The following is a 15,878-nucleotide window of genomic DNA, read 5'->3' as shown; positions in this document are numbered from 1 at the left end:
CTGCCTGCTCCTCCTGATGTCTATTATAAAAAACCGAGGTTGCCAAGTTCAATGGGGTTTCTAAGTTTTGCTCCAGGCCTAAGGTGGACTTTTGAAGTTTGTTTCTAATGTCTGCAGCTGACTAAGTGATAAACTTATCCTTTAAGATTAGTTGGCCTTCAGTGGAGTCAGATGACAGAGAGATACGCTTCCTCAATGCCTCCCTTAGTCTCTCCAGAAAGGCATTAGGATTTTCTTCCTTTCCCTGTGTTATAGTGGACATCATTGAATACTTCATAGGTTTCTTCCTGGTTTTCTTAGTCCTTCTAGCATGCAAGTTTGCAAATGTCTGAGGCAACAATCTCCATGTTCTGATTCTGCGTCCCAGTGAGGGTCAACACTGGGAACTGCCTGCTGGCCTGTGGGGAATTGCTCTCTTTCCTCTGTTGTCATCCTATCATTGACCTGACTGAGACACCAGAGATCGCCAGACTCTCGGGCTGCAGTTATGGTGGCACTTCTCTCAATTGGGGTTAGTGTCTGATCTAGCGGTAACATTATATCTCTCCCATGTCAGATCAAAGGATTGTCCTAACCCTTGTAAAACATCAATATAGCCATCAGGGTTATCTGAGAATTTACCTAGGCCTATTTTAATTTGCTTCAAGTGTGAGAGGGAAAAAGGTACATACAGTCTGACTGGGTTGAATTCTCCAGAATACATCTTAGGGGCATTTTTGCCTTGGGGGAAATGTTTCCCATCTGAAAAAATAACATAGGGATGCCAGCACCCCAGTCATTTTCTGATGAGCATTAGTCCTAGTGCGTCCTCTATGGTCCTAATGCTTATTCCTTTCCAGGGTGCGTAACCACCGATGGACCTCTGCTTATCGAATTAGTTATGCTCACCAATGTAGCAGTCCTGCACCTGTTTTCCCGCCTCTCTTGACCACAAAGAAAGGGGCCTGGGCTGCTGGATTCTAGTGATCCTTTACCAGCGTGCCCAACATTGCCTTTGTGCTCAGGGGTGAGTTCCTTTCCAGGGTGCGTAACCACCTATGGACCTCTGCTTATCGAATTCATTACGCTCACAGATGTAGCAGTCCTGCACCTGTTTTCCCACCTTTCTTGACCACAAAGAAAGGGGTCCGGGCTGCCAGATTCTAGTGGTCCTTTACCAGCATGCCCAACGTTGCCTTTGCACTCAGGGGTGAGTTCTAGAGCTGGGCTGGTTTCCTGAGTATTTCATAACAATTCAGCTGCCCCATCAAGATGCATTCCCATAAACAGCAGTTCTTATGCAAATGCATTTCAGAGAGGGGGTAGGTAACCTTTTGAGTGAGGATTGAGATAGACTTTTTTGATTCTGTAAGTACTTTAAGGCTTGGCTGAGTGCAAACAGCTTGCATGTTTCAGCAGACCAATTATTTGGCAATTTTCCTAACTCTGCTTCTACAAGAGTTTCCCTATCAATTACTGAATACCCATTGTGTGTGTGTGTGTGTGTGTGTGTGTGTTTTTCCATCAATCACCTGGGAGGAGGCATCTATCATCCTGTCCTGAAGGGAGTTCCTCCTAGATCTGATCGGACCTTTGCTTGGTAATTAAGATTTAAATCCCTCGTTAGGAAACCTGCTGGGTTAAGGGAATTTTTCGGTGGATAATGTTAAATCACCTTTTTCTAACAGAATAGCCCCATACCTTCAGATTTTTCAGTTAGTAACCTACCTTTTTGCTTTTTTTTACTCAGAATGGTTCTGAACTGGTGAGGTGTGCTCACAATGAGGTTTCCTCTAAAAGTTATTTTTCTACTTTCTTCTGTTAGCAAAGCAGTTGCTGCTACTGATTGAATGCGTTTGGGCCATCCTCAGGTTACTGGGTTAAGGATGTTTGATAGGAAGGCTATGGGTTGTTAGTGGTCTCAGTGCTTTTGGGCTCTGCCCTTGTTTGGTATTGGAGTGTATAGGGTCCTGGAGAAGACCTTCAATGATCAATTAGAGGTTTTAAATTTACCCTCGCTTTTAAAGGAATAGGGTACACTGTTTTTTCCTTTACTACTTCTCTCTCTCTCTTTCTCTCTTTGACTCCCTCTTTGTCTATTCCTCTCTCTTTCCCTTCTCTTTGTTTTTTCTCTCTCTCTTTCTCCCCTCTCTTTCTTTCTCTGCATCTTTCTCTCTTTTCTCTTTCTCTCTGCCTTTCTCTCTCTCTTTCCCCTCTTTTCTCTCTCCCTCTGCATTCTTTCTTTCTTTTCCCTTTTCTCTTTCTCTCTGACTCCCTCTTTGTCCCTTTGTCTCTTCCTTTCTCTCTCTGTAGATGGATTTTGGGAACACAGTGGAAGGAAATTCACTCATTGCCCCCATTTGCCACTATAGGAATATGCGCCTCCCTTTAATTTACTCAATTCACTTTCATCCTGATCTATTATGTTGTCGTAGACCCAGTTCCAGTTGTTAAAGTACTGGGTCATCAGTTCTAAGGCCCTGGCCAAGGAGCCAAGGCTTGGAGATTGTATTGCGGAGGCAGGGTAAGCTGGGTAGAAATTTGGAGGGAGAGCATCTTACATAATGGGAGAGCAGTCCTCCTAGCCATTTACAAACTTGGGGCCCTGGCAAGGGTGGTGGGGAATGGGCCCCAAATAACTGCCCATGTCAAGAGCTGTATACCTTAATTGGGAGGGACACCGGGGCAAGACTCCCTGGGTTCATAGCCTAGATGCCTAAGGACATAGCGTAGAGCTTCCCTAGATCCCTTTGGAGGTACAACTTGCTTTAATACTTGGGAGAGGAAGTGAAAGTCTGAAGCATTAGCATCTAGGAGGCAGGGATTGGAGGAAGTAGATTCAGAGGTAAGGAGAATTTTGGGGCTACACTTTCAAGAAAGTTGTGGTCGGGACCCAGGAGGTATAGGTCAGAAGGAGAGGTAGGGGCACATGCTTGGGCGACTGTTGAGTAGAGACTTCTGGCTGTGCCATGATCTCCACTGGCCAATGCCGGAGTTTGGGACAACAGCTTTCTGCCTCTAGTAGGCCCTTGGCTTCCCCCAGGACATTGTGAAAGCCAAAGCTGGTTCCACGCAGACCAATGCTCCCAACCCAGAAGGATTGGAGGTTGTTAGAAAGCCTTTTCCCAGGAAGCCTAACATCTGAGTCTTAAGTCTGGTGGCCACGCTAATTGTTTTTAACCGGCCAACAGGTGCCTGGTATTTCCTCTGATTCTAAGGAAGGATAGGACAGAATAACAAGCAAAAGTGATTCTATATTACTCACCACTTTGGAGAATCCCCGTACAGGCCACCAGATGTTACTAGACCATTCTTAGAGCTCCCAAGATGGTAGCGGGCCATTCCCAAGATGGCGGCAAGGCTTTTATTCTCTGACCTGGAATTCTTGGCCTCAGATTCCAAGGATTGGAACCTTGGGCCATGCAGTGAGTGTTATAGCTCTATTAGAAGCCATGGGTCATGAAAGAGAACTGTGGAACCCAGCTACTAGTGTTTAGCTTGATTAGGACAAACCTGGGCATTTAGCCATGCAGGAACAATGGCAAGCTTCTAGCCCAATCAGGAGCGGCAATGGGCACCTTGCTGGATCAGAAGTGCAGTGGACACCCTGCTGGATCCAAAGGGGTAGGAGTCAATGGTGGGTCTGCGATGGCGGCATTCAGCAGTGGTGGACAGTGAGCAAAAGCTCAGCTCGAGCTGGAACAAACACGGACCAGAAGAGCGTGCAGTTGCAAGATTTAATAGAGTTGAAAACAGAGCTCCCACACAATGGGAGGGGACCCTAAGGGGGTTGCCCATTCCTGGCTCAAATGCCTGGGGTTTATATCCCAATCATTGTCCCTCCCCCTGGCGCTCTCAGATGATAGATGATTTGACTATTTCTTTACCTCCTGCTTTTAGCCTAATTGGTATTTTAGTGAGCCCTCTTTACTACCTGATTGGTCGGATGTGAGCTGAGTTACAAGCCCCTTGTTTAAAGGTGGGTGCGGTCACCTTCCCCAGCTAGGCAAAGGAATTCTTAGTTGGCCTAGGAAATCCAACTAGTCCTGTCTCTCAATAAGAGATGGACTGATAAACCCGAATGCTAATTTGTTAATGCAAAATGAGAAACATAATTGTCAAGGAGGTGAGATATTCCATTATCCATGATTTCTCTCCTTGGTAGAAAAGTTAACATAGAGAGTCAAAGTGCTCCTAGAAATAGCTTGGCCATCCTAGGGAGAGGTGGGGCATTGTGGTAGGGAAGAACCCAGGCTCTGGGGTAACACAGGACTTGGTATATGTCTTAATTCCCTTGCCTTAAGTTACATGACAAGGAGAAAGTTACTTAATCTTTCTAAGCCTTGATTTCATCACCCACAAAATGGGGCTAATAATAACCACCCCAAGAGTTGTGAGGGTTAAAGGAATTAATGCGTAGGAAGGAGCTGGTAGAGTGTGCTTACAGTGATTAAGGTGCTCATCAGAAGGTAGTCGTGGTTATTGTCATACAACCTGGTGCCTTGGACTTCAATGACCTGGTACTCTGCTCTCCTCTAGGGGGTGGTAATAATAATGCTGACTAACAATGCACTTTCTGTTTGCTGAGCATGATTCTAAGCCCTTTTCATGTATTAACTGAGACACTGAGTTTAAGCCATATCCCCAGGGCCCACAGCTAATGAACAGTGGGGTTGAATTTAAAGCAGCGAGGCTGACTCCAGTGTTTGCCCTAAAAATCACACTCTATAGCACCTTCAGCTGTCCAGGTTTCCCACCAAGTGGACCAGAGCACCTGGATGTGGCCAGAGCTCTCAACTCTGGCTGGTGCTAGCAGAAACCTAGAAGGAGGGATGTGTTCACAGAATAATGGTGATCCTGTGTGGAGCATCTACAAGAGGGAGTGTGGCTTTGTTATGGTAACGTTCTGCCAAGCCATGGATGAGATTACAGCCTTCGTCAGCTATAGCCCTAGCTACATCTGGAGGGTGGCTCAGATCACCTTGGTCAGAACAGTTGTGATGCCATTGTTCATGGCACGGGCACTGATGCTGATGGTTAGAGTTGTTCATTTTATGCCCATTTTCAGGTGGCAAACTGACCTAGTAGATTTTCGACACTGCTGTTTTGAAGGCTACGTATCAGCTCTGAAAGGGATGCTTTTTGAACAGGGACTCTGTGCTTGTTGAGTGTCCTGGAGTGTTCTGTTCTGCTTAGGGTGTCTCAAACGCAGACCACCTTGAATGTACCTAAGGGACAGTTCCACATACATCCCAGGTTGTTTATGCCAAAGAATTTTAAAGTAAATTATCTCATAAACAATAAAATATTCCTCTTGGAAGAGGGACTTTTCCTGGAATATTTTTCTCAAATATTGTGACAGGCATATATACAGGCAGAGGCCCCGCAGTCTCTGCAGAAGGATGTGGATAAAAGAGATTCCTGCAGGAAAGCCCCGTGTACAGTACGCCGTCTGTATCCACCATTCCACAGGCACAGATTCAACCAATCGTGGATCAAAGACGTGGTTGAGCCTATGAGGTTTGCATCTGTACAGTGCAGACTTTTTATTCTTGTCATTCCCTAAACAATACAATATAACAACTATTTATATAGCATTTACATCGTACTAGGTATTGTAAGTGGTTTAGAGATGATTTAAAGGATGTGTGTAGGTTACATGCAAATACTGCAGCATTTTGTGTAAGGGACCTAAGCATCTGTGGATTTTGGTGTTCATACAAGGTGCTGGAACGAATCCCCCACGGACAGGCACCAAGGGATAATTGTAATCTACTTTTACAGAATGGCCTGGAGCCTTTTTGCTGAACATGGGCTAGTTTCCATTACCGGGACAAGTTTAGCACTACCAGAGCTGGGAAATGGGAGCAGGAAGATTCTTCCTGCTCTCAGATCCTCCTCCCTGCCTTTCAGCCATTTGCAAAAGAGATGGATGAAGAAGACGTGGCTGGAGGAGACCTCTTCTGAGATTGCACCTAGCATAGAATTAAAGCAGCCAAGAGGAAAACTGAGCATGTCTTGCCCCCCCAGCCCTCTCTCTGACCACTTTTCCAACAATTTCCCACTCTTGACTTGACCATAGTATGTGCTGGCAACGCTTAACTGAAAACTCCCTTTCTCAACAAGTTCCATTGACTCGTTGCAATGAAGAGAGATTGCAGAGTGCCCTGGCCCCACTAGCATGGCCTGTGACACCCTTGCCTGGTGTGTTCCCTGTACTTGGCTTCTGTCCTTGTGTGGTTGTCTCTCCTGCTGTTGTCTGTCATTACTGTCTTCTAGCTCTTCATTCCCAGCCCTCTGGAAACTGAGGGCCAAACCCTCATCCAGGCCCTCCTGCAGATAGGACAAAGGAAGGACCCAGTGGTGATATTGAACCCTGTCATGCACCAGGACTACTAAAAGCTCACTCACACATTATATCATTCTGCTCTCACTAGAAAACTCTGGAAGTATGTATATCCTGTTCTCATTATAGATGAGAAATCTATAATGAGGCTCCAAGAGGTCAAAACACCTGCCCAAGACAAACTGCTGCTCTTAGCAGAGCCTGGATTCAAATCCAGGTCTTCCAGCTCCAAATCTAGTTCTTCTACATGGTACTGCATTGTCTCTGTTTTTTAGCTACTGATACTAAACATTAGATGATCCTTAATGAGTGCTTTCTGGATGCCCTAGCTCCTTATTCCATTCACCTGGGGCAGTCTCTGTGGCTCTCAAACCCCTGTTAGCATCCTCTTCTCTTTGTGGCTCAAGGAGAAGAGACCCAGCAGGGAAAGCACAGACGAAGCTTTCCGTTCACCCCACCCAGCAATGGGGGCCCTGGCTTGGCCATCAATGGGGAGGGTGTGATTGGAATCCTGGCAAACCTCTCTCCAAGCCAGCGTGGCTTCCCGTCTGCCTCCCACAGCTTTGCAGGGAATTCCAGGAACTCCAAGTAACAAATGATGGCAAATGAGGAGCTGAAGTAACATAGCAACTGCAAATGTTATTAGTCAGGTGATCTGCAGAAGCCGGCTGCCATTCCAGGGCAGATTATGTTTATCCGAGTAAATACCAAGTCCTCATGATGATGGTTTGTGCAGCAGAGAATGAAGAAGCTCTATTGTTCCTGCTCAAGAGGACTCGGAGCAGTGGAAACTGGGGAATTTTTACTCCTTTTTAAAAATTCAAGACGTTTTTGAGTGTGCTCTGTGTGTGTGTGTGTGTGTTTGAGTGTTTATTGGGACATGTTTAATGAGCAGTTCTGATTTTTTGGCCCACATCCTTTGTTATTTGGTGAAGAAGTAGGTGTAGCCAAATTAGCGCAGAAATGAGAGAAGGGCCCTGGGTTTTATTTCTGGTTCTACAATGAGCAAGCCGCGTAGCTTTGGACAAAGAATGTGTTTTCTCTTGGCTTTAGTGAGGTGATTGCAGGAAGACTCAGGGATGGTTAATGACTCGTTCACACTGCAGCCTTCACATCTCCTTTCTGAGGAGTAGCAATGCTCTCTTTGGCTCACTCCTGAGAAAACTGAAACAGGAGACAAGGATGTCATGCTTTCTTGATGCCTTTCTTTGCCTGGGCTCTGGGGGACTCACAGCCAGGGGACACCCCTTACTTTCCTTGCCTGGCGATTGCCCTCCTGGGTAGCTGTGGGTAGCAGATGCTCCTCCTTACCCAAGGGTCTGTCTTAGTTTCCTAACTTCTGCAATAGGGATGGAAATGCACCATGTAAGGACACTTTAAAAATCTATTGTTTGACGTCATTTCTGACTGAGGAGAGGTCTGGGTCAAATTTGACTCTAATACTACCTTATCATTTTTGATGAGTCTATTCTTTCTTTTTTATGCCTTTCTTTGCCCCCAAGCTGCTCTGCTCTCTTTATAGGGCACCTCATTAAGGCAGGGCAGAATCCCTTACTTTCGATCTATCTCTTTATGGCTTAGACCAGAGGTTGGCAAACTGTAGTCCTCAGGCCAAATTCTGCCTGGTGCCTTTTCTGGTAAATAAAGTTTTATTGGAGCACAGCCATGCTCATTCATTTTCATAGTTGCCACAGAGGCAGTATGGCCTGCAAAGCCTAAAATACTTATTATTTGGCTCTTTACAGGAAAAGCTTGCCAACCCTGAGTTAGATCACTGCAGCATCTGCTCAAGCAATCTCTCTACCCTCCAGTACCTCTTTTGCACCGTTAGCAATGTGGTGGCTCAAAAACGCAAAACAGTTATGTCACTCGAGAGCTTTAAAAACCTACAAAGGCCCTCACCTCCATTCTCATTAGATCCCATGCTCATCTCTCTTGGGTGGCTTTCAAGACCTTTCCCAGAAAGAACAAACCCTCCCTTCCAGCCTCCTTCTTTCTCAGTTGTTTCAACTTGTCTTTGCTGTCCTGAGGATCCTCGATCTGTCCCTAAATAGTTCAAGCATATCTAGGCCCCAGGACCTGCTTCATTCAACAGATTTGCTCTGCCTGGTCCACCTTCTCCTTTCTTGCCTGGCAACATTATACTCTTTCTTTTCTTTTCTTTTCTTTCTTTCTTTTTCCCTCTCTCTTTCTTTCTTTCTTTTTCCTTCCTTCCTCCCTTCCTTTCTCTTTTCCTTTCCTTTCTTTCTCTTTCTTTCTTTTCTTTCTTTCTCTTTCTTTCTTTCCTTCTTTCTTTCTTTTCCTTCCTTCCTTTCTTGCTTTTTTCTCTTCCTTCCTTCCTTCCTCCCTCCCTGCCTCCCTCCCTCTCTTTCCTTCCTTCCTTCCTTCCTTCCTTTCTTGCCTTTTTCTCTTCCTCCCTCCCTCCCTTTCCTTCCTTCCTTCCTTCCTTCCTTCCTTCCTTCCTTCCTTCCTTCCTTCCTTCCTTCCTTCCTTCCTTCCTTCCTCCCTCCCTCCCTTCCTCCCTTCCTTCCTTCCTTTCTCTCTCTCTCTCTCTCTCTCTTTTTCTCTTTCAGTCTCACTCTGTCACCCAGGCTGGAGTGCAGTGGTGCGATCTCAGCTCACTGCAACCTTCACCTCCTGGTTTCAAGAGATTCTCCTGCCTCAGCCTCCTGAGTAGCTGGGACTACAGGCACACACCACCATGCTGGGCTATTTTTTTTTTTTTTTTTTGTATTTTTAGTAGAGACAGGGTTTCAACACATTGGCCAAGCTGGTCTTGAACTCCTGACCTTGTGATCCGCCTGCCTTGGTGCCCCAAAGTGCTGGGATTACAGGCATAAGCCATTGCACCCAGCCCATAGTTACACTTTCAAAACCCATGGTTGAAATGTGACCTCCTTAAAATACCTCTGAGTTATTTTCTACTCTAATATCCAGATGAACCGACCAAGACAGAGGCAAACAGGTGAGAAGCAAGTGAAACTTCCAGGCACTTGGGTACATAAAGTCCTCCGGGAGAGAAGAAGGAAGAGGTGGCCAAGTTTGAAAAGGGTGGTTGTGGCCTCGCAATGGAAGTGTCCTTGGGGGGTAAATAAGGAAGAGCATTGAGGCCGTCGATGGGACCTCACTCATCAGTCCTCTGGCTTCCTGAGAGTGAGTCTATGTCCACGCCTGTCCTGCCTCCTTCCTGAGTTTAGAGGACTAAGCCCTTCTTCCATACCAAGGCTAGGTCCATACCTGTACGCCCTTAACCATTCCTTGCATGTGTGGTCTTAGTGTGTGCCCAGCACCGAGGAAATGCTTGCTCTATGCTCCGTGTAGCAGCAGTGACAAGAATCAACACCTGACAATACCTTTCTTATTCCAATGCTCAGCTGGTGTCTAGAGAAATCTCTTTCCTGATAAGTCTGGCAAATCTGGCTTACTCTACAGATTTCATTGTGTTCCTGTAAAGCCCCAGCCCACCCGGAAGCACCTTCTTTGGCGCTCCTGGGCTTGGATTCTGCTGGGAGGCCGGGGGCAGGTGTCCATGGCAGGCTGTAGGACTCCTCTCACTCTGTATCCCAGACCTCGCCCTGGAGCTTCTGCTGCCCTCTCCTGCTCCAGCAGGCAAGGCCAGGAAGCCAGAAGTGCCTGCTGTCAATATCACATGTGGAGCTGTTTGTGGCCGGCCAGGACTCTCAGAGCCCAGCCTCCCAGGTCAGGCGTGGGCTCCTCCCACTCCTCATCACTTTCTAGCTGGAAATTTTGTCTCAGCCTCCCCTCGTCTGGGGGCTGGGTGTGGGCCAGGAACCCCCTCTTTCATGGACAGGTTTTAAAGCTGAGATTTGACCGGAAAGGGCTGAGATCAGGAATCTCCTGCCGCCTCAGGCAGGGCTAAGGCAGGAAGATCTCATTAACACCTTTCCACAAAGGGGAAAAATAATATTTCAGCTTGTTCCCTTTGTGTCTTCAAGCGGTGATAAGGTGCCACCAAAGTGCCAGTCTGAGCTGCGTTCAAATGAAGGATGATTCTGATAAGATGGAGAGGAGAGATGTTCGGGGAGGGGGCCGTTCAAGGAGGGGGGTGTGCGCTGGCTTAAGGTTATTAAACAGGAAATGCCTGGCCGTGGTGGATCAAGGGGAAATTACACATTCTGTCACATTTGCTTATTGAATCCCAGTTCTATTGAAGCTTGGAAGGGGGAAAAATGACGCCATCCCCATCAACCTCCTTGTAGCTCTTATTAGATTTCACAACCTTTCAATATTAAAATGCTAGTGCCGGTGGCAAAATTCCTTGTCAGTTTTTAATATCAGTAAGGGATTGTGGTATTAGGTTTAAGGGGGATGGAGGTGGGATTGGGGAGGGTAGGCAGACAGTCGGCAGGATCCCCGACACCCGAGGCCTCAGCTGGCTTTGCTTCTCAGGGCCCGTTGCAGGCCTGGGTCCTCCTACTTAGTGCATAAAACTGCTGTGAAGTGGGTGACAATCTCAGGGGGTCCGCACTCCCCTCCCACCTTCACAGTGCGTGTCACTGTACCCCATACTCAGGTTTAGCCTGCACCTAAACACTGTCATCAGGTTCTATATAAGTTTCCCAGGGCCACTATAGCAAAGTTCCACAAACTGGGTGGCTGATAGCAACAGACATTTATTCTCTTGCAGTGCTGGAGGCCAGAAGTCTGGAATCAAGGTGCTCCCTCTGAAACCAGTAGGGGAGGATCCTTTCTTGCCTCTTCCAGCTTCTGGGGTTTGCTGGCAATCCTCCGTGTTCCTTGGCTTGTAGACATCACCCCAATCCCCAGGGAGGCAGATATTGCATCTCTCCCTTTCTCATCCAATGCCGTTTTCTGTGTGTCTCTTCTTTTCTTATAAGGACACCAGTTGTGTTGGATTAAGAGTCTACCCTACTCCAGTATGACCTCATCTTAACCTATTACATCTACAATGGCCCTATTTTCTTTTCTTTCTTTATTTATTTGTTTTTTGAGATGGAGTCTCACTCTGTTGCCCAGGCTGGAGTGCAGTGGTGTGATCTTGATTCACTGCAACCTCCGCCTCCTGGGTTCAAGCAATTGTAATGTCTCAGCCTCCCGAGTAGCTGGTACTACAGGTGTGTGCCACCACGCCTAGCTAAATTTTGCATTTTTAGTAGAGATGAGATTTCACCATATTGGTCAGGCTGGTCTTGAACTTCTGACCTTAGGTGATCCACCCACCTTGGTCTGCCAAAGTGCTGGGATTTCAGGCGTAAGCCACCGCACCCACCCCCTATTTTCAAATAAGGTCACATTCCGAGGTCCTGGGGGTGAAGACAGCAACACCTGCATCTTTTTGGGGACACAATTCAATCCATAACAGATGTCTTAGTTTAAATCCTTCCCCCCTCAAACCAACCCTGAGACAAGGATTTTGGTGCAAGGAGTTTAGGCGGTGATTCCAGGATGCATGCAGAGGAAGTGGGGAAGTGAGACCAGCAAGGGAGAAGGGACAATGAAGAGTAGAGTCAGTCCCTCCCCTGGGGCTCTGTTCATCTGGAACCCTCTGAGGGGCTGTGGGAGCAACACTAGGAATTGCATTCCCGGGGGCAAGGTGGTGGGCGTTTACACCTCAGTTGAGGCTTGCCCAGAGCATGAACTCCTTGACACTCCATCTTTCCCAAAAGGAGCCCAGCGAGCTTCTGCAGCCAGTGAATGATCTCAGCAGAGCGAGGTAGGAGACCACTGACTGTACACGAATTGTCTTTAGGGGCCCCAGCGTAGGACAAAGGGCTGTGGACAGGGAAGGCATTGGCAGCATCTGCTACACTCGGAGATCAAAAGAGCCTGGGCCAGAAGTTTCTAGATGTAAGCACGCCAGCCTTCTGTCCTGCTGGCAGGAGTGGGCCCTTCTCCGGGTCACTGTGACCAGGCCCCTGATCCACAATTTATCATGCTTGCCCCTCCGTGGCTGAGTTGCTTCCTGGTCTCCTGTCAGATAATCTGGTTCTTTCAGGCTGGGGGTCCTGTCTCGACTCCCACTTTCTCTTTCCTGGGCACAGCAGTCCTGTTTCCAACCCATGACCTTAGAGTGTTGGGCAAAACTACTATGCAACCTTGGTCCAGCCCAGTTGCGGCGGGGTGGGGGAGGGGGGTGCATCTTGACCCGGAACAGAATGGGCTCTCGGCAGCTTGCCACCACACAGCTTATCTCCTGCCCCTTTCCGCCTTGCAGTGACCCCCATCTTTTCTCCTCACCCACTTGGTGAGCTCAGCCATTTAGGGATTTGGGAGAGTAGGATGCTAAAATCACAGGGGAGTCTTTAAGCTGCATATTTTTAGAAATCAGCACAGAAGAGGGGAGAGACCTTTCTGGGCAGATGGCTTCCCAGCTGGCAGACAAGGACACCAGGAGGCAGGGCCTGACCTGGACCCCTGACTACTTACTGTTCCCTAAAGTGGAGCTGCTCCAGGCCCCTCCCCACTGCCCTGCTGCCCACAGACCTGAGGATGTTTGAGAGCCTCAGGCAATGTGCACCCCATCCCAAATGATTCTCAAGACCTTAACTGTCCTACCCTCTGGAGCTGAGCTTCTTCTCAGAGTCACATTTCTCTGCTAGTTTCTGTCCTAGTCCATTCATACGCAGAATACCCCACAGCCATCATCAAGTCCATGTGCAAAGCATGAACAAAGCCACAAGGTCTTCATAAACAGTGGGGCACTGGCATGGGTCATGTGGGTCCCACCTTCCGCCGTCTTTGAGGTTCTTCAGGGGGAAGATGGAGGCAAAGGGATCCAAGATGAGCCCAACAAGAAGGCGGAGGAGCAAGGTCAGCCATGGGAAGCACCAAGGGCTAGAGTCTAGAGCCCTAGGTTCTAGTCCTGCCTCTGCAGTGTTGTTTCATTTCATTTTATAATTTTAATTTATTAGCCTCCTTGTTGTGCCTCAGTTTTCTCTTTGGCCAGACCGAGGTCCACCATGTCCCAGGTTTGCTGTGACAATAAAACAAGATAATGCCCCTCCTCAGGAAAGTGGCCCTTCTTGGCATACTCATGTGAAACAAAGTTATTGTGAAGTTGATAATGGGATGGGAAATGGACCTTTTGGAAGAAAGCTGTGGTAGGTGAGTTATCTGGGGGCCTGGCATGGCTGTATCAAGTCTCTGAGAATCTAGGAGGTTTTGTGACAGATAGAGGGAGGTTTGGGTGAGGTGGGGCTCAAAGTTGGGGAAGGGAGAGGCTCTGCCTCCTGGTGGCAGGTGACCTGTCTGTTCACCCTGCTGATTGCCTGCCTTTCCTGAACTCTCTGCTCTTCCTGCCACCTCTGCCACTGGAGAGGGCTCCAGGCGCCTCCCTCTCCCCTCCCAGGGAAATAGACACACGGCATATCAATCATCCCTTTCTTCCCATCTCAGGTGAAGACACAGCCTCCCACATTCAGAACAATCTCTGTGTGTTCAACATTAATGAAGTTTAGGCTGGAGCAGAAGCCAACTGTGGAAGGATCCTCTGGGAACACAGCATTGTGAGATGGGGTAGGGACGCAGGGATGGACCATAGTGCTGGTTTTTTTAATTTCCTTTCTGAGAAATGGGGAGATGCCTGTGGTGGCAGGTCTGCTTTGACCTCAGCATCTCATACAGGCCTTCTATTTCTCAGTGCCAGTGGAGACTCATCCATCTAAATTCACTCAAATTGATGGAACCGATTTACACCGGGTCTCTTTTTGATACATAATTTTAGCTTTAGTGTCAACTTGAAAAACTGTGCTTTGGAGACAGATGTGAGACATCGCCCTTCTTAGTTTCTTGCTGGACAAATTGCTCACAGCTGAGTGGGGCTAAGTGAAGGGGTGAGTGAAGCTCGCTCGCTTGGGGCCATCTTGAGGAGCCCCTGCGTGGAACTTGAACTACAGCCTTCTCCTCATGGGACTGTCTGACCTGCCAGGGGCATGTACGAGTCAGCTGTGACTTGTATGATGACTAGTTGCCTGCATGTCTGACTCCCAACTGGTGGTGAACTCCTTCGCGGTTGGGCCTCAGCCTTCTTTGTGTCCCGGGAACCCTGCACATGTCCAGCCTGTAGTCAGCTCTACACATATGTTAAGTGAGTCAAACCCTGCCTGTCGGCCCTGGAAACTGGAGGCCCCATGGAGAACCTGGGGGGAAGCCAGGTTGACAGCTGAGCAGCTCTCCCAGGAGCAGCCTTATAAATCTGTTCTCATTAGCAGGAGGCCGGGGGGGAGGGGAGGAGAGCGAGTGGGTGTGTGCGTGTTGAGGGCTGGGGAGAGTGCTGCCATTAACCTGTCAGGAACCCCCTTCAATCTGTGACGCTTTACTTCTGTGTCTGGGAAAGCTGTGTTTGCTGGTGATAGCTTTTCAGGATCCTGGAAAAATCCCGATTCTGAACCCCAATGCCCTGCAAAGCTGCACAGCACCCAGTCCAGAAAGTCATGCTTCTCCATCTCAGTCACATTTTCAGGTGCTCTAATTGGCTTATGCTTTTTTGCATAAGGGTTGAAGAAAGAGCTGAAAAGTTCTGTTCAGCTTTGGTGGCGGGTTCTCTTTGTTCTGAGTGCTCTGTTGGGGTCACATCTGGTAGCCTCAGCTGCAATTGACTTTCGGCTCTTGGTCTTTAGGCCAAAGGACTTTCCTGCCACACAAATGAGAAGTTTTAAAAATAGCTTTTCCATCCCACCCATAAGTTACAACCATTGTCACTAACCCAGCATTCAGAACTTTGCAGGAGTGAGGCCTCCAACAGCAGGGCTTCTCCTTGGAGCCAGCTCCATGTGCGGATGCCTCCCTTTCTATGTGTGCAGCCAGCTCTCAGGCATGTCTCTTCCCGGCATGAGGCAGTCACAGTCACAGGCAGGTTAGCATCTGCTGTCCCTCTCCAGAGGCTCAGAGCCCACACCAATGCCCATTTACAGCACCTACACCAGCTGTCAAGGTGCAACATGCTTGCTCCCTCTCTGTTTCCCACTTTTCTATTTAAATTTGTATAGCATTAGGATAATGAAACATATTCTGTTTGTTAAGGCCACAGAAACCTGGTATTGGCATAGAGACCCTAAGGGGGCACAATAATGAACAAGATTAAGATAAATACAAATGGAAGGACAGGGAGTCTCAGGTGGGCACATACGTAAGGCTCTGCTTGAGCCTGAGCTTTTAGACTGGCACAATTAGCATCATTACTGTTACAGTCTCAGCCTCAACATGGAATAAACCTTCATTGATGATTTTTTGTTAACCAAAAAGGCAGGTCTCAGCTGTTTTCCGTGGGATCCAGATCTACACGAGTTTTCTCATAGGCTCAAGCTGCAGCTGCCAGACAGGTGAGGTCAATGGGGATACAGGTGTTTGAACCCCACTGGGGCCCCATCAATGGGATCCAGGGCTATGGAAGGACTGGGCTTCTTGCTAAGTGCCCTTGACTTTGCCTAATCTCTGCCCAGGCTCCACTTGTGGTCCCGTCAGGCCCTCTGAGCAACAGAATGAGCTATTCACGAAACACTTTGTAAATATTTTTATTTTGAAAACAGCTTTGATTGCCATCACTTTGAGAGGAGTGTTTTTAATACCAGGA

The 15,878-nt window shown here is 47.9% G+C and overlaps 1 protein-coding gene and 1 pseudogene across 1 annotated transcript in view; both read right to left on the bottom strand.

The window, feature by feature from the left end:
• LOC126950805 (NADH dehydrogenase [ubiquinone] 1 beta subcomplex subunit 9-like) overlaps window positions 1–12,565 on the bottom strand; it is an 80,434-nt pseudogene extending 67,869 nt beyond the window's left edge.
• The window catches only part of PODXL (podocalyxin like), a 1,065,326-nt gene that overhangs the window by 319,017 nt on the left and 730,431 nt on the right, over window positions 1–15,878 (bottom strand). The window lies entirely within an intron of this gene.

Source organism: Macaca thibetana, chromosome 3 (genome assembly GCF_024542745.1).
Source record: "Macaca thibetana thibetana isolate TM-01 chromosome 3, ASM2454274v1, whole genome shotgun sequence".
In the NCBI taxonomy this organism is placed as follows: Eukaryota; Metazoa; Chordata; class Mammalia; order Primates; family Cercopithecidae; genus Macaca; species Macaca thibetana.
Note: the sequence above shows the minus strand (reverse complement) of the source record. Positions and strands in the feature narration are given on the sequence as shown.